This window comes from Lissotriton helveticus (genome assembly GCF_964261635.1).
Source record: "Lissotriton helveticus chromosome 1_1 unlocalized genomic scaffold, aLisHel1.1 SUPER_1_unloc_1, whole genome shotgun sequence".
In the NCBI taxonomy this organism is placed as follows: domain Eukaryota; kingdom Metazoa; phylum Chordata; class Amphibia; order Caudata; family Salamandridae; genus Lissotriton; species Lissotriton helveticus.
The window spans coordinates 851502-875201 of NW_027611648.1; positions in this window are offsets into that span (position 1 = coordinate 851502).

Consider the following 23700-nt stretch of genomic DNA (forward strand, 5'->3'; position numbering starts at 1 on the left):
AAAGCAATGCACAGAGACTATTGGAAAGCAATGCACATACTATTGCAAAGCAATGCACAGACTATTGCAAAGCAATGCACAGACTATTGCAAAACAATGCACAGAGACTATTGCAAACCAATGCACAGACTTTTGCAAAGCAAAGCACAGACTATTGCAAAGCAATGCACAGACTATTGCAAAGCAAAGCACAGAGACTATTGCAAAGCAATGCACAGACTATTGCAAAGCAATGCACAGAGACTATTGCAAAGCAATGCACAGACTATTGCAAAGCAATGCACAGAGACTATTGCAAAGCAATGCACAAAGACTATTGCAAAGCAATGCACAGACTATTGCAAATCAATGCACAGAGACTATTGCAAAGCAATGCACAGACTATTGCAAAGCAATGCACAGACTATTGCAAAGCAATGCACAGACTATTGCAAAGCAATGCACAGACTATTGCAAAGCAATGCACAGAGACTATTGCAAAGCAATGCGCAGACTTTTGCAAACCAATGCACAGACTTTTGCAAAGCAATGCACTGAGACTATTGCAAAGCAATGCACAGACTATTGCAAAGCAATGCACAGACTATTGCAGAGCACTGCAAAGAGACTATTGCAAAGCAATGCACAGACTATTGCAAAGCAATGCACAGACTATTGCAAAGCAATGCACAGACTATTGCAAAGCAATGCACAGACTTTTGCAAAGCAATGCACAGACTTTTGCAAAGCAATGCACAGAGACTATTGCAAAGCAATGCGCAGACTTTTGCAAACCAATGCACAGACTTTTGCAAAGCAATGCACTGAGACTATTGCAAAGCAATGCACAGAGACTATTGCAAAGCAATGCACAGACTATTGCAAACCAATGCACAGACTATTGCAAAGCAATGCACAGACTATTGCAAACCAATGCACAGACTATTGCAAACCAATGCACAGACTTTTGCAAAGCAAAGCACAGACTATTGCAAAGCAATGCACAGACTATTGCAAAGCAAAGCACAGAGACTATTGCAAAGCAATGCACAGAGACTATTGCAAAGCAATGCACAGAGACTATTGCAAAGCAATGCACAGACTATTGCAAAGCAATGCACAGACTATTGCAGAGCAATGCAAAGAGACTATTGCAAAGCAATGCACAGACTATTGCAACGCAATGCACAGAGACTATTGCAAAGCAATGCACAGACTATTGCAACGTAATGCACAGAGACTATTGCAAAGCAATGCACAGAGACTATTGCAAAGCAATGCACAGAGACTATTGGAAAGCAATGCACATACTATTGCAAAGCAATGCACAGACTATTGCAAAGCAATGCACAGACTATTGCAAAACAATGCACAGAGACTATTGCAAAGCAATGCACAGAGACTATTGCAAAGCAATTCACAGACTATTGCAAAGCAATGCACAGACTATTGCAAAGCAATGCACAGACTATTGCAAAGCAATGCACAGACTTTTGCAAAGCAATGCACAGAGACTATTGCAAAGCAATGCACAGACTATTGCAAAGCAATGCACAGAGACTATTGCAAAGCAATGCACAGACTATTGCAAAGCAATGCACAGACTATTGCAAAGCAATGCACAGAGACTATTGCAAAGCAATGCACAGACTTTTGCAAAGCAATGCACAGAGACTATTGCAAAGCAATGCACAGACTATTGCAAACCAATGCACAGACTATTGCAAAGCAATGCACAGACTATTGCAAACCAATGCACAGACTATTGCAAACCAATGCACAGACTTTTGCAAAGCAAAGCACAGACTATTGCAAAGCAATGCACAGACTATTGCAAAGCAAAGCACAGAGACTATTGCAAAGCAATGCATAGAGACTATTGCAAAGCAATGCACAGAGACTATTGCAAAGCAATGCACAGACTATTGCAAAGCAATGCACAGACTATTGCAGAGCAATGCAAAGAGACTATTGCAAAGCAATGCACAGACTATTGCAACGCAATGCACAGAGACTATTGCAAAGCAATGCACAGACTATTGCAACGCAATGCACAGAGACTATTGCAAAGCAATGCACAGAGACTATTGCAAAGCAATGCACAGAGACTATTGGAAAGCAATGCACAGACTATTGCAAAGCAATGCACAGACTATTGCAAAGCAATGCACAGACTATTGCAAAACAATGCACAGAGACTATTGCAAAGCAATGCACAGAGACTATTGCAAAGCAATTCACAGACTATTGCAAAGCAATGCACAGAGACTATTGCAAAGCAATGCACAGAGACTATTGCAAAGCAATGCACAGACTATTGCAAAGCAATGCACAGACTATTGCAAAACAATGCACAGAGACTATTGCAAAGCAATGCACAGACTATTGCAAAGCAATGCACAGACTATTGCAAAGCAATGCACAGACTATTGCAAAGCAATGCACAGACTATTGCAAAGCAATGCACAATGCACTGACTATTGCAAAGCAATGCACAGACTATTGCAAATCAATGCACAGAGACTATTGCAAAGCAATGCACAGAGAGTGTATTGCAAAGCAATGCACAGACTATTGCAAAGCAATGCACAGACTATTGCAAAGCAATGCACAGACTATTGCAAAGCAATGCACAGACTATTGCAAAGCAATGCACAGACTATTGCAAAGCAATGCACAGAGACTATTGCAAAGCAATGCACAAAGACTATTGCAAAGCAATGCACAGACTATTGCAAATCAATGCACAGAGACTATTGCAAAGCAATGCACAGACTATTGCAAAGCAATGCACAGACTATTGCAAAGCAATGCACAGACTATTGCAAAGCAATGCACAGACTATTGCAAACCAATGCACAGACTTTTGCAAAGCAATGCACTGAGACTATTGCAAAGCAATGCACAGACTATTGCAAAGCAATGCACAGAGACTATTGCAAAGCAATGCACAGACTATTGCAAACCAATGCACAGACTATTGCAAACCAATGCACAGACTGTTGCAAACCAATGCACAGACTATTGCAAACCAATGCACAGACTTTTGCAAAGCAATGCACAGACTATTGCAAAGCAATGCACAGACTTGCAAAGCAATGCACAGACTTGCAAAGCAATGCACAGAGACTATTGCAAAGCAATGCACAGAGACTATTGCAAAGCAATGCAGAGACTATTGCAAAGCAATGCACAGAGACTATTGCAAAGCAATGCACAGACTATTGCAAAGCAATGCACAGACTATTGCAAAGCAATGCACAGACTATTGCAAAGCAATGCACAGACTATTGCAAAGCAATGCACAGACTATTGCAAAGCAATGCACAGACTTTTGCAAAGCAATGCACAGAGACTATTGCAAAGCAATGCGCAGACTTTTGCAAACCAATGCGCAGACTTTTGCAAAGCAATGCACTGAGACTATTGCAAAGCAATGCACAGACTATTGCAAAGCAATGCACAGACTATTGCAGAGCACTGCAAAGAGACTATTGCAAAGTAATGCACAGACTATTGCAAAGCAATGCACAGACTATTGCAAAGCAATGCACAGACTATTGCAAAGCAATGCACAGACTATTGCAAAGCAATGCACAGACTTTTGCAAAGCAATGCACAGAGACTATTGCAAAGCAATGCGCAGACTTTTGCAAACCAATGCACAGACTTTTGCAAAGCAATGCACTGAGACTATTGCAAAGCAATGCACAGAGACTATTGCAAAGCAATGCACAGACTATTGCAAACCAATGCACAGACTATTGCAAAGCAATGCACAGACTATTGCAAACCAATGCACAGACTATTGCAAACCAATGCACAGACTTTTGCAAAGCAAAGCACAGACTATTGCAAAGCAATGCACAGACTATTGCAAAGCAAAGCACAGAGACTATTGCAAAGCAATGCACAGAGACTATTGCAAAGCAATGCACAGAGACTATTGCAAAGCAATGCACAGACTATTGCAAAGCAATGCACAGACTATTGCAGAGCAATGCAAAGAGACTATTGCAAAGCAATGCACAGACTATTGCAACGCAATGCACAGAGACTATTGCAAAGCAATGCACAGACTATTGCAAAGCAATGCACAGACTATTGCAAAGCAATGCACAGACTATTGCAAAGCAATGCACGGACTACTGCAAAGCAATGCACAGACTATTGCAAAGCAATGCACAATGCACTGACTATTGCAAAGCAATGCACAGACTATTGCAAATCAATGCACAGAGACTATTGGAAAGCAATGCACATACTATTGCAAAGCAATGCACAGAGACTATTGCAAAGCAATGCACAGAGACTATTGGAAAGCAATGCACATACTATTGCAAAGCAATGCACAGACTATTGCAAAGCAATGCACAGACTATTGCGAAACAATGCACAGAGACTATTGCAAAGCAATGCACAGACTATTGCAAAGCAATGCACAGACTATTGCAAAGCAATGCACAGACTACTGCAAAGCAATGCACAGACTATTGCAAAGCAATGCACAATGCACTGACTATTGCAAAGCAATGCACAGACTATTGCAAAGCAATGCACAGACTATTGCAAAGCAATGCACAGACTATTGCAAAGCAATGCACAGAGACTATTGCAAAGCAATGCACAAAGACTATTGCAAAGCAATGCACAGACTATTGCAAATCAATGCACAGAGACTATTGCAAAGCAATGCACAGACTATTGCAAAGCAATGCACAGACTATTGCAAAGCAATGCACAGACTATTGCAAAGCAATGCACAGACTATTGCAAACCAATGCACAGACTTTTGCAAAGCAATGCACTGAGACTATTGCAAAGCAATGCACAGACTATTGCAAAGCAATGCACAGAGACTATTGCAAAGCAATGCACAGACTATTGCAAACCAATGCACAGACTATTGCAAACCAATGCACAGACTGTTGCAAACCAATGCACAGACTATTGCAAACCAATGCACAGACTTTTGCAAAGCAATGCACAGACTATTGCAAAGCAATGCACAGACTTGCAAAGCAATGCACAGAGACTATTGCAAAGCAATGCACAGAGACTATTGCAAAGCAATGCAGAGACTATTGCAAAGCAATGCACAGAGACTATTGCAAAGCAATGCAGAGACTATTGCAAAGCAATGCACAGACTATTGCAAAGCAAAGCACAGAGACTATTGCAAAGCAATGCACAGAGACTATTGCAAAGCAATGCACAGACACTATTGCAAAGCAATGCACAGACTATTGCAAAGCAATGCACAGACTATTGCAGAGCAATGCAAAGAGACTATTGCAAAGCAATGCACAGACTATTGCAAAGCAATGCACAGACTATTGCAAAGCAATGCACAGACTATTGCAAAGCAATGCACAGACTATTGCAAAGCAATGCACAGACTTTTGCAAAGCAATGCACAGAGACTATTGCAAAGCAATGCGCAGACTTTTGCAAACCAATGCACAGACTTTTGCAAAGCAATGCACTGAGACTATTGCAAAGCAATGCACAGACTATTGCAAAGCAATGCACAGACTATTGCAAAGCAATGCACAGAGACTATTGCAAAGCAATGCACAGACTATTGCAAACCAATGCACAGACTATTGCAAAGCAATGCACAGACTCTTGCAAACCAATGCACAGACTATTGCAAACCAATGCACAGACTATTGCAAACCAATGCACAGACTTTTGCAAAGCAATGCACAGACTATTGCAAAGCAATGCACAGACTATTGCAAAGCAAAGCACAGAGACTATTGCAAAGCAATGCACAGAGACTATTGCAAAGCAATGCACAGAGACTATTGCAAAGCAATGCACAGACTATTGCAAAGCAATGCACAGACTATTGCAGAGCAATGCAAAGAGACTATTGCAAAGCAATGCACAGACTATTGCAACGCAATGCACAGAGACTATTGCAAAGCAATGCACAGACTATTGCAGAGCAATGCAAAGAGACTATTGCAAAGCAATGCACAGACTATTGCAAAGCAATGCACTGACTATTGCAAAGCAATGCAAAGACTATTGCAAAGCAATGCACAGAGACTATTGCAAAGCAATGCACAGAGACTATTGGAAAGCAATGCACAGACTATTGCAAAGCAATGCACAGACTATTGCAAAGCAATGCACAGACTATTGCAAAACAATGCACAGAGACTATTGCAAAGCAATGCACAGAGACTATTGCAAAGCAATTCACAGACTATTGCAAAGCAATGCACAGAGACTATTGTAAAGCAATGCACAGAGACTATTGCAAAGCAATGCACAGAGACTATTGCAAAGCAATGCACAGACTATTGCAAAGCAATGCACAGACTATTGCAAAGCAATGCACAGACTATTGCAAAGCAATGCACAGAGAATATTGCAAAGCAATGCACAGACTATTGCAAAGCAATGCACAGACTATTGCAAAGCAATGCACAGACTATTGCAAAGCAATGCACAGAGACTATTGCAAAGCAATGCACAGAGACTATTGCAAAGCAATGCACAGAGACTATTGGAAAGCAATGCACATACTATTGCAAAGCAATGCACAGACTATTGCAAAGCAATGCACAGACTATTGCAAAACAATGCACAGAGACTATTGCAAACCAATGCACAGACTTTTGCAAAGCAAAGCACAGACTATTGCAAAGCAATGCACAGACTATTGCAAAGCAAAGCACAGAGACTATTGCAAAGCAATGCACAGACTATTGCAAAGCAATGCACAGAGACTATTGCAAAGCAATGCACAGACTATTGCAAAGCAATGCACAGAGACTATTGCAAAGCAATGCACAAAGACTATTGCAAAGCAATGCACAGACTATTGCAAATCAATGCACAGAGACTATTGCAAAGCAATGCACAGACTATTGCAAAGCAATGCACAGACTATTGCAAAGCAATGCACAGACTATTGCAAAGCAATGCACAGACTATTGCAAAGCAATGCACAGACTATTGCAAACCAATGCACAGACTTTTGCAAAGCAATGCACTGAGACTATTGCAAAGCAATGCACAGACTATTGCAAAGCAATGCACAGAGACTATTGCAAAGCAATGCACAGACTATTGCAAACCAATGCACAGACTATTGCAAACCAATGCACAGACTATTGCAAATCAATGCACAGACTATTGCAAACCAATGCACAGACTTTTGCAAAGCAATGCACAGACTATTGCAAAGCAATGCACAGACTTGCAAAGCAATGCACAGAGACTATTGCAAAGCAATGCACAGAGACTATTGCAAAGCAATGCACAGAGACTATTGCAAAGCAATGCACAGAGACTATTGCAAAGCAATGCACAGACTATTGCAAAGCAATGCACAGACTATTGCAAAGCAATGCACAGACTATTGCAAAGCAATGCACAGACTATTGCAAAGCAATGCACAGACTATTGCAAAGCAATGCACAGACTTTTGCAAAGCAATGCACAGAGACTATTGCAAAGCAATGCGCAGACTTTTGCAAACCAATGCACAGACTTTTGCAAAGCAATGCACTGAGACTATTGCAAAGCAATGCACAGACTATTGCAAAGCAATGCACAGACTATTGCAGAGCACTGCAAAGAGACTATTGCAAAGCAATGCACAGACTATTGCAAAGCAATGCACAGACTATTGCAAAGCAATGCACAGACTATTGCAAAGCAATGCACAGACTATTGCAAAGCAATGCACAGACTTTTGCAAAGCAATGCACAGAGACTATTGCAAAGCAATGCGCAGACTTTTGCAAACCAATGCACAGACTTTTGCAAAGCAATGCACTGAGACTATTGCAAAGCAATGCACAGAGACTATTGCAAAGCAATGCACAGACTATTGCAAACCAATGCACAGACTATTGCAAAGCAATGCACAGACTATTGCAAACCAATGCACAGACTATTGCAAACCAATGCACAGACTTTTGCAAAGCAAAGCACAGACTATTGCAAAGCAATGCACAGACTATTGCAAAGCAAAGCACAGAGACTATTGCAAAGCAATGCACAGAGACTATTGCAAAGCAATGCACAGAGACTATTGCAAAGCAATGCACAGACTATTGCAAAGCAATGCACAGACTATTGCAGAGCAATGCAAAGAGACTATTGCAAAGCAATGCACAGACTATTGCAACGCAATGCACAGAGACTATTGCAAAGCAATGCACAGACTATTGCAACGTAATGCACAGAGACTATTGCAAAGCAATGCACAGACTATTGCAACGCAATGCACAGAGACTATTGCAAAGCAATGCACAGACTATTGCAACGTAATGCACAGAGACTATTGCAAAGCAATGCACAGAGACTATTGCAAAGCAATGCACAGAGACTATTGGAAAGCAATGCACAGACTATTGCAAAGCAATGCACAGACTATTGCAAAGCAATGCACAGACTATTGCAAAACAATGCACAGAGACTATTGCAAAGCAATGCACAGAGACTATTGCAAAGCAATTCACAGACTATTGCAAAGCAATGCACAGACTATTGCAAAGCAATGCACAGACTATTGCAAAGCAATGCACAGACTTTTGCAAAGCAATGCACAGAGACTATTGCAAAGCAATGCACAGACTATTGCAAAGCAATGCACAGAGACTATTGCAAAGCAATGCACAGACTATTGCAAAGCAATGCACAGACTATTGCAAAGCAATGCACAGAGACTATTGCAAAGCAATGCACAGACTTTTGCAAAGCAATGCACAGAGACTATTGCAAAGCAATGCACAGACTATTGCAAACCAATGCACAGACTATTGCAAAGCAATGCACAGACTATTGCAAACCAATGCACAGACTATTGCAAACCAATGCACAGACTTTTGCAAAGCAAAGCACAGACTATTGCAAAGCAATGCACAGACTATTGCAAAGCAAAGCACAGAGACTATTGCAAAGCAATGCATAGAGACTATTGCAAAGCAATGCACAGAGACTATTGCAAAGCAATGCACAGACTATTGCAAAGCAATGCACAGACTATTGCAGAGCAATGCAAAGAGACTATTGCAAAGCAATGCACAGACTATTGCAACGCAATGCACAGAGACTATTGCAAAGCAATGCACAGACTATTGCAACGCAATGCACAGAGACTATTGCAAAGCAATGCACAGAGACTATTGCAAAGCAATGCACAGAGACTATTGGAAAGCAATGCACAGACTATTGCAAAGCAATGCACAGACTATTGCAAAGCAATGCACAGACTATTGCAAAACAATGCACAGAGACTATTGCAAAGCAATGCACAGAGACTATTGCAAAGCAATTCACAGACTATTGCAAAGCAATGCACAGAGACTATTGCAAAGCAATGCACAGAGACTATTGCAAAGCAATGCACAGACTATTGCAAAGCAATGCACAGACTATTGCAAAGCAATGCACAGACTATTGCAAAACAATGCACAGAGACTATTGCAAAGCAATGCACAGACTATTGCAAAGCAATGCACAGACTATTGCAAAGCAATGCACAGACTATTGCAAAGCAATGCACAGACTATTGCAAAGCAATGCACAATGCACTGACTATTGCAAAGCAATGCACAGACTATTGCAAATCAATGCACAGAGACTATTGCAAAGCAATGCACAGAGAGTGTATTGCAAAGCAATGCACAGACTATTGCAAAGCAATGCACAGACTATTGCAAAGCAATGCACAGACTATTGCAAAGCAATGCACAGACTATTGCAAAGCAATGCACAGACTATTGCAAAGCAATGCACAGAGACTATTGCAAAGCAATGCACAAAGACTATTGCAAAGCAATGCACAGACTATTGCAAATCAATGCACAGAGACTATTGCAAAGCAATGCACAGACTATTGCAAAGCAATGCACAGACTATTGCAAAGCAATGCACAGACTATTGCAAAGCAATGCACAGACTATTGCAAACCAATGCACAGACTTTTGCAAAGCAATGCACTGAGACTATTGCAAAGCAATGCACAGACTATTGCAAAGCAATGCACAGAGACTATTGCAAAGCAATGCACAGACTATTGCAAACCAATGCACAGACTATTCCAAACCAATGCACAGACTGTTGCAAACCAATGCACAGACTATTGCAAACCAATGCACAGACTTTTGCAAAGCAATGCACAGACTATTGCAAAGCAATGCACAGACTTGCAAAGCAATGCACAGAGACTATTGCAAAGCAATGCACAGAGACTATTGCAAAGCAATGCAGAGACTATTGCAAAGCAATGCACAGAGACTATTGCAAAGCAATGCACAGACTATTGCAAAGCAATGCACAGACTATTGCAAAGCAATGCACAGACTATTGCAAAGCAATGCACAGACTATTGCAAAGCAATGCACAGACTATTGCAAAGCAATGCACAGACTTTTGCAAAGCAATGCACAGACACTATTGCAAAGCAATGCGCAGAATTTTGCAAACCAATGCACAGACTTTTGCAAAGCAATGCACTGAGACTATTGCAAAGCAATGCACAGACTATTGCAAAGCAATGCACAGACTATTGCAGAGCACTGCAAAGAGACTATTGCAAAGCAATGCACAGACTATTGCAAAGCAATGCACAGACTATTGCAAAGCAATGCACAGACTATTGCAAAGCAATGCACAGACTATTGCAAAGCAATGCACAGACTATTGCAAAGCAATGCACAGACTTTTGCAAAGCAATGCACAGAGACTATTGCAAAGCAATGCGCAGACTTTTGCAAACCAATGCACAGACTTTTGCAAAGCAATGCACTGAGACTATTGCAAAGCAATGCACAGAGACTATTGCAAAGCAATGCACAGACTATTGCAAACCAATGCACAGACTATTGCAAAGCAATGCACAGACTATTGCAAACCAATGCACAGACTATTGCAAACCAATGCACAGACTTTTGCAAAGCAAAGCACAGACTATTGCAAAGCAATGCACAGACTATTGCAAAGCAAAGCACAGAGACTATTGCAAAGCAATGCACAGAGACTATTGCAAAGCAATGCACAGAGACTATTGCAAAGCAATGCACAGACTATTGCAAAGCAATGCACAGACTATTGCAGAGCAATGCAAAGAGACTATTGCAAAGCAATGCACAGACTATTGCAACGCAATGCACAGAGACTATTGCAAAGCAATGCACAGACTATTGCAAAGCAATGCACAGACTATTGCAAAGCAATGCACAGACTATTGCAAAGCAATGCACAGACTACTGCAAAGCAATGCACAGACTATTGCAAAGCAATGCACAATGCACTGACTATTGCAAAGCAATGCACAGACTATTGCAAATCAATGCACAGAGACTATTGCAAAGCAATGCACAGAGAGTGTATTGCAAAGCAATGCACAGACTATTGCAAAGCAATGCACAGACTATTGCAAAGCAATGCACAGACTATTGCAAAGCAATGCACAGACTATTGCAAAGCAATGCACAGAGACTATTGCAAAGCAATGCACAGACTATTGCAAACCAATGCACAGACTATTGCAAAGCAATGCACAGACTATTGCAAAGCAATGCACAGAGACTATTGCAAAGCAATGCACAGAGACTATTGGAAAGCAATGCACATACTATTGCAAAGCAATGCACAGAGACTATTGCAAAGCAATGCACAGAGACTATTGGAAAGCAATGCACATACTATTGCAAAGCAATGCACAGACTATTGCAAAGCAATGCACAGACTATTGCGAAACAATGCACAGAGACTATTGCAAAGCAATGCACAGACTATTGCAAAGCAATGCACAGACTATTGCAAAGCAATGCACAGACTATTGCAAAGTAATGCACGAACTACTGCAAAGCAATGCACAGACTATTGCAAAGCAATGCACAATGCACTGACTATTGCAAAGCAATGCACAGACTATTGCAAAGCAATGCACAGACTATTGCAAAGCAATGCACAGACTATTGCAAAGCAATGCACAGAGACTATTGCAAAGCAATGCACAAAGACTATTGCAAAGCAATGCACAGACTATTGCAAATCAATGCACAGAGACTATTGCAAAGCAATGCACAGACTATTGCAAAGCAATGCACAGACTATTGCAAAGCAATGCACAGACTATTGCAAAGCAATGCACAGACTATTGCAAACCAATGCACAGACTTTTGCAAAGCAATGCACTGAGACTATTGCAAAGCAATGCACAGACTATTGCAAAGCAATGCACAGAGACTATTGCAAAGCAATGCACAGACTATTGCAAACCAATGCACAGACTATTGCAAACCAATGCACAGACTGTTGCAAACCAATGCACAGACTATTGCAAACCAATGCACAGACTTTTGCAAAGCAATGCACAGACTATTGCAAAGCAATGCACAGACTTGCAAAGCAATGCACAGAGACTATTGCAAAGCAATGCACAGAGACTATTGCAAAGCAATGCAGAGACTATTGCAAAGCAATGCACAGAGACTATTGCAAAGCAATGCACAGACTATTGCAAAGCAATGCACAGACTATTGCAAAGCAATGCACAGACTATTGCAAAGCAATGCACAGACTATTGCAAAGCAATGCACAGACTATTGCAAAGCAATGCACAGACTTTTGCAAAGCAATGCACAGAGACTATTGCAAAGCAATGCGCAGACTTTTGCAAACCAATGCACAGACTTTTGCAAAGCAATGCACTGAGACTATTGCAAAGCAATGCACAGACTATTGCAAAGCAATGCACAGACTATTGCAGAGCACTGCAAAGAGACTATTGCAAAGCAATGCACAGACTATTGCAAAGCAATGCACAGACTATTGCAAAGCAATGCACAGACTATTGCAAAGCAATGCACAGACTATTGCAAAGCAATGCACAGACTTTTGCAAAGCAATGCACAGAGACTATTGCAAAGCAATGCGCAGACTTTTGCAAACCAATGCACAGACTTTTGCAAAGCAATGCACTGAGACTATTGCAAAGCAATGCACAGAGACTATTGCAAAGCAATGCACAGACTATTGCAAACCAATGCACAGACTATTGCAAAGCAATGCACAGACTATTGCAAACCAATGCACAGACTATTGCAAACCAATGCACAGACTTTTGCAAAGCAAAGCACAGACTATTGCAAAGCAATGCACAGACTATTGCAAAGCAAAGCACAGAGACTATTGCAAAGCAATGCACAGAGACTATTGCAAAGCAATGCACAGAGACTATTGCAAAGCAATGCACAGACTATTGCAAAGCAATGCACAGACTATTGCAGAGCAATGCAAAGAGACTATTGCAAAGCAATGCACAGACTATTGCAACGCAATGCACAGAGACTATTGCAAAGCAATGCACAGACTATTGCAAAGCAATGCACAGACTATTGCAAAGCAATGCACAGACTATTGCAAAGCAATGCACAGACTACTGCAAAGCAATGCACAGACTATTGCAAAGCAATGCATAATGCACTGACTATTGCAAAGCAATGCACAGACTATTGCAAATCAATGCACAGAGACTATTGCAAAGCAATGCACAGAGAGTGTATTGCAAAGCAATGCACAGACTATTGCAAAGCAATGCACAGACTATTGCAAAGCAATGCACAGACTATTGCAAAGCAATGCACAGACTATTGCAAAGCAATGCACAGAGACTATTGCAAAGCAATGCACAGACTATTGCAAACCAATGCACAGACTATTGCAAAGCAATGCACAGACTATTGCAAAGCAATGCACAGAGACTATTGCAAAGCAATGCACAGAGACTATTGGAAAGCAATGCACATACTATTGCAAAGCAATGCACAGAGACTATTGCAAAGCAATGCACAGAGACTATTGGAAAGCAATGCACATACTATTGCAAAGCAATGCACAGACTATTGCAAAGCAATGCACAGACTATTGCGAAACAATGCACAGAGACTATTGCAAAGCAATGCACAGACTATTGCAAAGCAATGCACAGACTATTGCAAAGCAATGCACAGACTACTGCAAAGCAATGCACAGACTATTGCAAAGCAATGCACAATGCACTGACTATTGCAAAGCAATGCACAGACTATTGCAAATCAATGCACAGAGACTATTGCAAAGCAATGCACAGAGAGTGTATTGCAAAGCAATGCACAGACTATTGCAAAGCAATGCACAGACTATTGCAAAGCAATGCACAGACTATTGCAAAGCAATGCACAGACTATTGAAAGCAATGCACAGACTATTGCAAAGCAATGCACGGAGACTATTGAAAAGCAATGCACAGAGACTATTGCAAAGCAATGCACAGAGACTATTGGAAAGCAATGCACAGACTATTGCAAAGCAATGCACAGAGACTATTGCAAAGCAATGCACAGACTATTGCAAAGCAATGCACAGACTATTGCAAAGCAATGCACAGACTATTGCAAACCAATGCACAGACTATTGCAAAGCAATGCACAGAGACTATTGCAAAGCAATGCACAGACTATTGCAAAGCAATGCACAGAGCCTGTTGCAAAGTAATGCACAGACTATTGCAAAGCAATGCACAGACTTTTGCAAATCAATGCACAGAGACTATTGCAAAGCAATGCACAGACTATTGCAAAGCAATGCACAGACTATTGCAAAGCAATGCACAGACTATTGCAAAGCAATGCACTGAGACTATTGCAAAGCAATGCACAGACTTTTGCAAAGCAATGCACAGAGACTATTGCAAAGCAATGCACAGACTATTGCAAACCAATGCACAGACTATTGCAAACCAATGCACAGACTATTGCAAACCAATGCACAGACTATTGCAAACCAATGCACAGACTTTTGCAAAGCAATGCACAGACTATTGCAAAGCAATGCACAGACTATTGCAAAGCAAAGCACAGAGACTATTGCAAAGCAATGCACAGAGACTATTGCAAAGCAATGCACAGAGACTATTGCAAAGCAATGCACAGACTATTGCAAAGCAATGCACAGACTATTGCAGAGCAATGCAAAGAGACTATTGCAAAGCAATGCACAGACTATTGCAAAGCAATGCACAGACTATTGCAAAGCAATGCACAGACTATTGCAAAGCAATGCACAGACTATTGCAAAGCAATGCACAGACTTTTGCAAAGCAATGCACAGAGACTATTGCAAAGCAATGCGCAGACTTTTGCAAACCAATGCACAGACTTTTGCAAAGCAATGCACTGAGACTATTGCAAAGCAATGCACAGACTATTGCAAAGCAATGCACAGACTATTGCAAAGCAATGCACAGAGACTATTGCAAAGCAATGCACAGACTATTGCAAACCAATGCACAGACTATTGCAAAGCAATGCACAGACTCTTGCAAACCAATGCACAGACTATTGCAAACCAATGCACAGACTATTGCAAACCAATGCACAGACTTTTGCAAAGCAATGCACAGACTATTGCAAAGCAATGCACAGACTATTGCAAAGCAAAGCACAGAGACTATTGCAAAGCAATGCACAGAGACTATTGCAAAGCAATGCACAGAGACTATTGCAAAGCAATGCACAGACTATTGCAAAGCAATGCACAGACTATTGCAGAGCAATGCAAAGAGACTATTGCAAAGCAATGCACAGACTATTGCAACGCAATGCACAGAGACTATTGCAAAGCAATGCACAGACTATTGCAGAGCAATGCAAAGAGACTATTGCAAAGCAATGCACAGACTATTGCAAAGCAATGCACTGACTATTGCAAAGCAATGCACAGACTATTGCAAAGCAATGCACAGAGACTATTGCAAAGCAATGCACAGAGACTATTGGAAAGCAATGCACAGACTATTGCAAAGCAATGCACAGACTATTGCAAAGCAATGCACAGACTATTGCAAAACAATGCACAGAGACTATTGCAAAGCAATGCACAGAGACTATTGCAAAGCAATTCACAGACTATTGCAAAGCAATGCACAGAGACTATTGTAAAGCAATGCACAGAGACTATTGCAAAGCAATGCACAGAGACTATTGCAAAGCAATGCACAGACTATTGCAAAGCAATGCACAGACTATTGCAAAGCAATGCACAGACTATTGCAAAGCAATGCACAGAGAATATTGCAAAGCAATGCACAGACTATTGCAAAGCAATGCACAGACTATTGCAAAGCAATGCACAGACTATTGCAAAGCAATGCACAGACTATTGCAAAGCAATGCACAGAGACTATTGCAAAGCAATGCACAGAGACTATTGCAAAGCAATGCACAGAGACTATTGGAAAGCAATGCACTTACTATTGCAAAGCAATGCACAGACTATTGCAAAGCAATGCACAGACTATTGCAAAACAATGCACAGAGACTATTGCAAACCAATGCACAGACTTTTGCAAAGCAAAGCACAGACTATTGCAAAGCAATGCACAGACTATTGCAAAGCAAAGCACAGAGACTATTGCAAAGCAATGCACAGACTATTGCAAAGCAATGCACAGAGACTATTGCAAAGCAATGCACAGACTATTGCAAAGCAATGCACAGAGACTATTGCAAAGCAATGCACAAAGACTATTGCAAAGCAATGCACAGACTATTGCAAATCAATGCACAGAGACTATTGCAAAGCAATGCACAGACTATTGCAAAGCAATGCACAGACTATTGCAAAGCAATGCACAGACTATTGCAAAGCAATGCACAGACTATTGCAAACCAATGCACAGACTTTTGCAAAGCAATGCACTGAGACTATTGCAAAGCAATGCACAGACTATTGCAAAGCAATGCACAGAGACTATTGCAAAGCAATGCACAGACTATTGCAAACCAATGCACAGACTATTGCAAACCAATGCACAGACTATTGCAAACCAATGCACAGACTATTGCAAACCAATGCACAGACTTTTGCAAAGCAATGCACAGACTATTGCAAAGCAATGCACAGACTTGCAAAGCAATGCACAGAGACTATTGCAAAGCAATGCACAGAGACTATTGCAAAGCAATGCACAGAGACTATTGCAAAGCAATGCACAGAGACTATTGCAAAGCAATGCACAGACTATTGCAAAGCAATGCACAGACTATTGCAAAGCAATGCACAGACTATTGCAAAGCAATGCACAGACTTTTGCAAAGCAATGCACAGAGACTATTGCAAAGCAATGCGCAGACTTTTGCAAACCAATGCACAGACTTTTGCAAAGCAATGCACTGAGACTATTGCAAAGCAATGCACAGACTATTGCAAAGCAATGCACAGACTATTGCAGAGCACTGCAAAGAGACTATTGCAAAGCAATGCACAGACTATTGCAAAGCAATGCACAGACTATTGCAAAGCAATGCACAGACTATTGCAAAGCAATGCACAGACTATTGCAAAGCAATGCACAGACTTTTGCAAAGCAATGCACAGAGACTATTGCAAAGCAATGCGCAGACTTTTGCAAACCAATGCACAGACTTTTGCAAAGCAATGCACTGAGACTATTGCAAAGCAATGCACAGAGACTATTGCAAAGCAATGCACAGACTATTGCAAACCAATGCACAGACTATTGCAAAGCAATGCACAGACTATTGCAAACCAATGCACAGACTATTGCAAACCAATGCACAGACTTTTGCAAAGCAAAGCACAGACTATTGCAAAGCAATGCACAGACTATTGCAAAGCAAAGCACAGAGACTATTGCAAAGCAATGCACAGAGACTATTGCAAAGCAATGCACAGAGACTATTGCAAAGCAATGCACAGACTATTGCAAAGCAATGCACAGACTATTGCAGAGCAATGCAAAGAGACTATTGCAAAGCAATGCACAGACTATTGCAACGCAATGCACAGAGACTATTGCAACGTAATGCACAGAGACTATTGCAAAGCAATGCACAGAGACTATTGCAAAGCAATGCACAGAGACTATTGGAAAGCAATGCACAGACTATTGCAAAGCAATGCACAGACTATTGCAAAGCAATGCACAGACTATTGCAAAACAATGCACAGAGACTATTGCAAAGCAATGCACAGAGACTATTGCAAAGCAATTCACAGACTATTGCAAAGCAATGCGCAGACTATTGCAAAGCAATGCACAGACTATTGCAAAGCAATGCACAGACTTTTGCAAAGCAATGCACAGAGACTATTGCAAAGCAATGCACAGACTATTGCAAAGCAATGCACAGAGACTATTGCAAAGCAATGCACAGACTATTGCAAAGCAATGCACAGACTATTGCAAAGCAATGCACAGACTATTGCAAAGCAATGCACAGAGACTATTGCAAAGCAATGCACAGACTTTTGCAAAGCAATGCACAGAGACTATTGCAAAGCAATGCACAGACTATTGCAAACCAATGCACAGACTATTGCAAAGCAATGCACAGACTGTTGCAAACCAATGCACAGACTATTGCAAACCAATGCACAGACTTTTGCAAAGCAAAGCACAGACTATTGCAAAGCAATGCACAGACTATTGCAAAGCAAAGCACAGAGACTATTGCAAAGCAATGCACAGAGACTATTGCAAAGCAATGCACAGAGACTATTGCAAAGCAATGCACAGACTATTGCAAAGCAATGCACAGACTATTGCAGAGCAATGCAAAGAGACTATTGCAAAGCAATGCACAGACTATTGCAACGCAATGCACAGAGACTATTGCAAAGCAATGCACAGACTATTGCAACGCAATGCACAGAGACTATTGCAAAGCAATGCACAGAGACTATTGCAAAGCAATGCACAGAGACTATTGGAAAGCAATGCACAGACTATTGCAAAGCAATGCACAGACTATTGCAAAGCAATGCACAGACTATTGCAAAACAATGCACAGAGACTATTGCAAAGCAATGCACAGAGACTATTGCAAAGCAATTCACAGACTATTGCAAAGCAATGCACAGAGACTATTGCAAAGCAATGCACAGAGACTATTGCAAAGCAATGCACAGACTATTGCAAAGCAATGCACAGACTATTGCAAAGCAATGCACAGACTATTGCAAAACAATGCACAGAGACTATTGCAAAGCAATGCACAGACTATTGCAAAGCAATGCACAGACTATTGCAAAGCAATGCACAGACTATTGCAAAGCAATGCACAGACTATTGCAAAGCAATGCACAGACTATTGCAAAGCAATGCACAATGCACTGACTATTGCAAAGCAATGCACAGACTATTGCAAATCAATGCACAGAGACTATTGCAAAGCAATGCACAGAGAGTGTATTGCAAAGCAATGCACAGGCTATTGCAAAGCAATGCACAGACTATTGCAAAGCAATGCACAGACTATTGCAAAGCAATGTACAGACTATTGCAAAGCAATGCACAGACTATTGCAAAGCAATGCACAGAGACTATTGCAAAGCAATGCACAAAGACTATTGCAAAGCAATGCACAGACTATTGCAAATCAATGCACAGAGACTATTGCAAAGCAATGCACAGACTATTGCAAAGCAATGCACAGACTATTGCAAAGCAATGCACAGACTATTGCAAAGCAATGCACAGACTATTGCAAACCAATGCACAGACTTTTGCAAAGCAATGCACTGAGACTATTGCAAAGCAATGCACAGAGACTATTGCAAAGCAATGCACAGACTATTGCAAAGCAATGCACAGACTATTGCAAAGCAATGCACAGACTTTTGCAAAGCAATGCACAGAGACTATTGCAAAGCAATGCGCAGACTTTTGCAAACCAATGCACAGACTTTTGCAAAGCAATGCACAGAGACTATTGCAAAGCAATGCACAGACTATTGCAAAGCAATGCACAGACTATTGCAGAGCAATGCAAAGAGACTATTGCAAAGCAATGCACAGACTATTGCAACGCAATGCACAGAGACTATTGCAAAGCAATGCACAGACTATTGCAACGCAATGCACAGAGACTATTGCAAAGCAATGCACAGAGACTATTGCAAAGCAATGCACAGAGACTATTGGAAAGCAATGCACAGACTATTGCAAAGCAATGCACAGACTATTGCAAAGCAATGCACAGACTATTGCAAAACAATGCACAGAGACTATTGCAAAGCAATGCACAGAGACTATTGCAAAGCAATTCACAGACTATTGCAAAGCAATGCACAGAGACTATTGCAAAGCAATGCACAGAGACTATTGCAAAGCAATGCACAGACTATTGCAAAGCAATGCACAGACTATTGCAAAGCAATGCACAGACTATTGCAAAACAATGCACAGAGACTATTGCAAAGCAATGCACAGACTATTGCAAAGCAATGCACAGACTATTGCAAAGCAATGCACAGACTATTGCAAAGCAATGCACAGACTATTGCAAAGCAATGCACAATGCACTGACTATTGCAAAGCAATGCACAGACTATTGCAAATCAATGCACAGAGATTATTGCAAAGCAATGCACAGAGAGTGTATTGCAAAGCAATGCAGAGACTATTGCAAAGCAATGCACAGACTATTGCAAAGCAATGCACAGACTATTGCAAAGCAATGCACAGACTATTGCAAAGCAATGCACAGACTATTGCAAAGCAATGCACAGAGACTATTGCAAAGCAATGCACAAAGACTATTGCAAAGCAATGCACAGACTTTTGCAAAGCAATGCACAGAGACTATTGCAAAGCAATGCACAGAGACTATTGCAAAGCAATGCACAGACTATTGCAAAGCAATGCACAGACTATTGCAGAGCAATGCAAAGAGACTATTGCAAAGCAATGCACAGACTATTGCAAAGCAATGCACAGACTATTGCAAAGCAATGCACAGACTATTGCAAAGCAATGCACAGACTATTGCAAAGCAATGCACAGACTTTTGCAAAGCAATGCACAGAGACTATTGCAAAGCAATGCGCAGACTTTTGCAAACCAATGCACAGACTTTTGCAAAGCAATGCACTGAGACTATTGCAAAGCAATGCACAGACTATTGCAAAGCAATGCACAGACTATTGCAAAGCAATGCACAGAGACTATTGCAAAGCAATGCACAGACTATTGCAAACCAATGCACAGACTATTGCAAAGCAATGCACAGACTCTTGCAAACCAATGCACAGACTATTGCAAACCAATGCACAGACTATTGCAAACCAATGCACAGACTTTTGCAAAGCAATGCACAGACTATTGCAAAGCAATGCACAGACTATTGCAAAGCAAAGCACAGAGACTATTGCAAAGCAATGCACAGAGACTATTGCAAAGCAATGCACAGAGACTATTGCAAAGCAATGCACAGACTATTGCAAAGCAATGCACAGACTATTGCAGAGCAATGCAAAGAGACTATTGCAAAGCAATGCACAGACTATTGCAACGCAATGCACAGAGACTATTGCAAAGCAATGCACAGACTATTGCAGAGCAATGCAAAGAGACTATTGCAAAGCAATGCACAGACTATTGCAAAGCAATGCACTGACTATTGCAAAGCAATGCACAGACTATTGCAAAGCAATGCACAGAGACTATTGCAAAGCAATGCACAGAGACTATTGGAAAGCAATGCACAGACTATTGCAAAGCAATGCACAGACTATTGCAAAGCAATGCACAGACTATTGCAAAACAATGCACAGAGACTATTGCAAAGCAATGCACAGAGACTATTGCAAAGCAATTCACAGACTATTGCAAAGCAATGCACAGAGACTATTGTAAAGCAATGCACAGAGACTATTGCAAAGCAATGCACAGAGACTATTGCAAAGCAATGCACAGACTATTGCAAAGCAATGCACAGACTATTGCAAAGCAATGCACAGACTATTGCAAAGCAATGCACAGAGAATATTGCAAAGCAATGCACAGACTATTGCAAAGCAATGCACAGACTATTGCAAAGCAATGCACAGACTATTGCAAAGCAATGCACAGACTATTGCAAAGCAATGCACAGAGACTATTGCAAAGCAATGCACAGAGACTATTGCAAAGCAATGCACAGAGACTATTGGAAAGCAATGCACATACTATTGCAAAGCAATGCACAGACTATTGCAAAGCAATGCACAGACTATTGCAAAACAATGCACAGAGACTATTGCAAACCAATGCACAGACTTTTGCAAAGCAAAGCACAGACTATTGCAAAGCAATGCACAGACTATTGCAAAGCAAAGCACAGAGACTATTGCAAAGCAATGCACAGACTATTGCAAAGCAATGCACAGAGACTATTGCAAAGCAATGCACAGACTATTGCAAAGCAATGCACAGAGACTATTGCAAAGCAATGCACAAAGACTATTGCAAAGCAATGCACAGACTATTGCAAATCAATGCACAGAGACTATTGCAAAGCAATGCACAGACTATTGCAAAGCAATGCACAGACTATTGCAAAGCAATGCACAGACTATTGCAAAGCAATGCACAGACTATTGCAAACCAATGCACAGACTTTTGCAAAGCAATGCACTGAGACTATTGCAAAGCAATGCACAGACTATTGCAAAGCAATGCACAGAGACTATTGCAAAGCAATGCACAGACTATTGCAAACCAATGCACAGACTATTGCAAACCAATGCACAGACTATTGCAAACCAATGCACAGACTATTGCAAACCAATGCACAGACTATTGCAAAGCAATGCACAGACTTGCAAAGCAATGCACAGAGACTCTTGCAAAGCAATGCACAGAGACTATTGCAAAGCAATGCACAGAGACTATTGCAAAGCAATGCACAGAGACTATTGCAAAGCAATGCACAGACTATTGCAAAGCAATGCACAGACTATTGCAAAGCAATGCACAGACTATTGCAAAGCAATGCACAGACTTTTGCAAAGCAATGCACAGAGACTATTGCAAAGCAATGCGCAGACTTTTGCAAACCAATGCACAGACTTTTGCAAAGCAATGCACTGAGACTATTGCAAAGCAATGCACAGACTATTGCAAAGCAATGCACAGACTATTGCAGAGCACTGCAAAGAGACTATTGCAAAGCAATGCACAGACTATTGCAAAGCAATGCACAGACTATTGCAAAGCAATGCACAGACTATTGCAAAGCAATGCACAGACTATTGCAAAGCAATGCACAGACTTTTGCAAAGCAATGCACAGAGACTATTGCAAAGCAATGCGCAGACTTTTGCAAACCAATGCACAGACTTTTGCAAAGCAATGCACTGAGACTATTGCAAAGCAATGCACAGAGACTATTGCAAAGCAATGCACAGACTATTGCAAACCAATGCACAGACTATTGCAAAGCAATGCACAGACTATTGCAAACCAATGCACAGACTATTGCAAACCAATGCACAGACTTTTGCAAAGCAAAGCACAGACTATTGCAAAGCAATGCACAGACTATTGCAAAGCAAAGCACAGAGACTATTGCAAAGCAATGCACAGAGACTATTGCAAAGCAATGCACAGAGACTATTGCAAAGCAATGCACAGACTATTGCAAAGCAATGCACAGACTATTGCAGAGCAATGCAAAGAGACTATTGCAAAGCAATGCACAGACTATTGCAACGCAATGCACAGAGACTATTGCAACGTAATGCACAGAGACTATTGCAAAGCAATGCACAGAGACTATTGCAAAGCAATGCACAGAGACTATTGGAAAGCAATGCACAGACTATTGCAAAGCAATGCACAGACTATTGCAAAGCAATGCACAGACTATTGCAAAACAATGCACAGAGACTATTGCAAAGCAATGCACAGAGACTATTGCA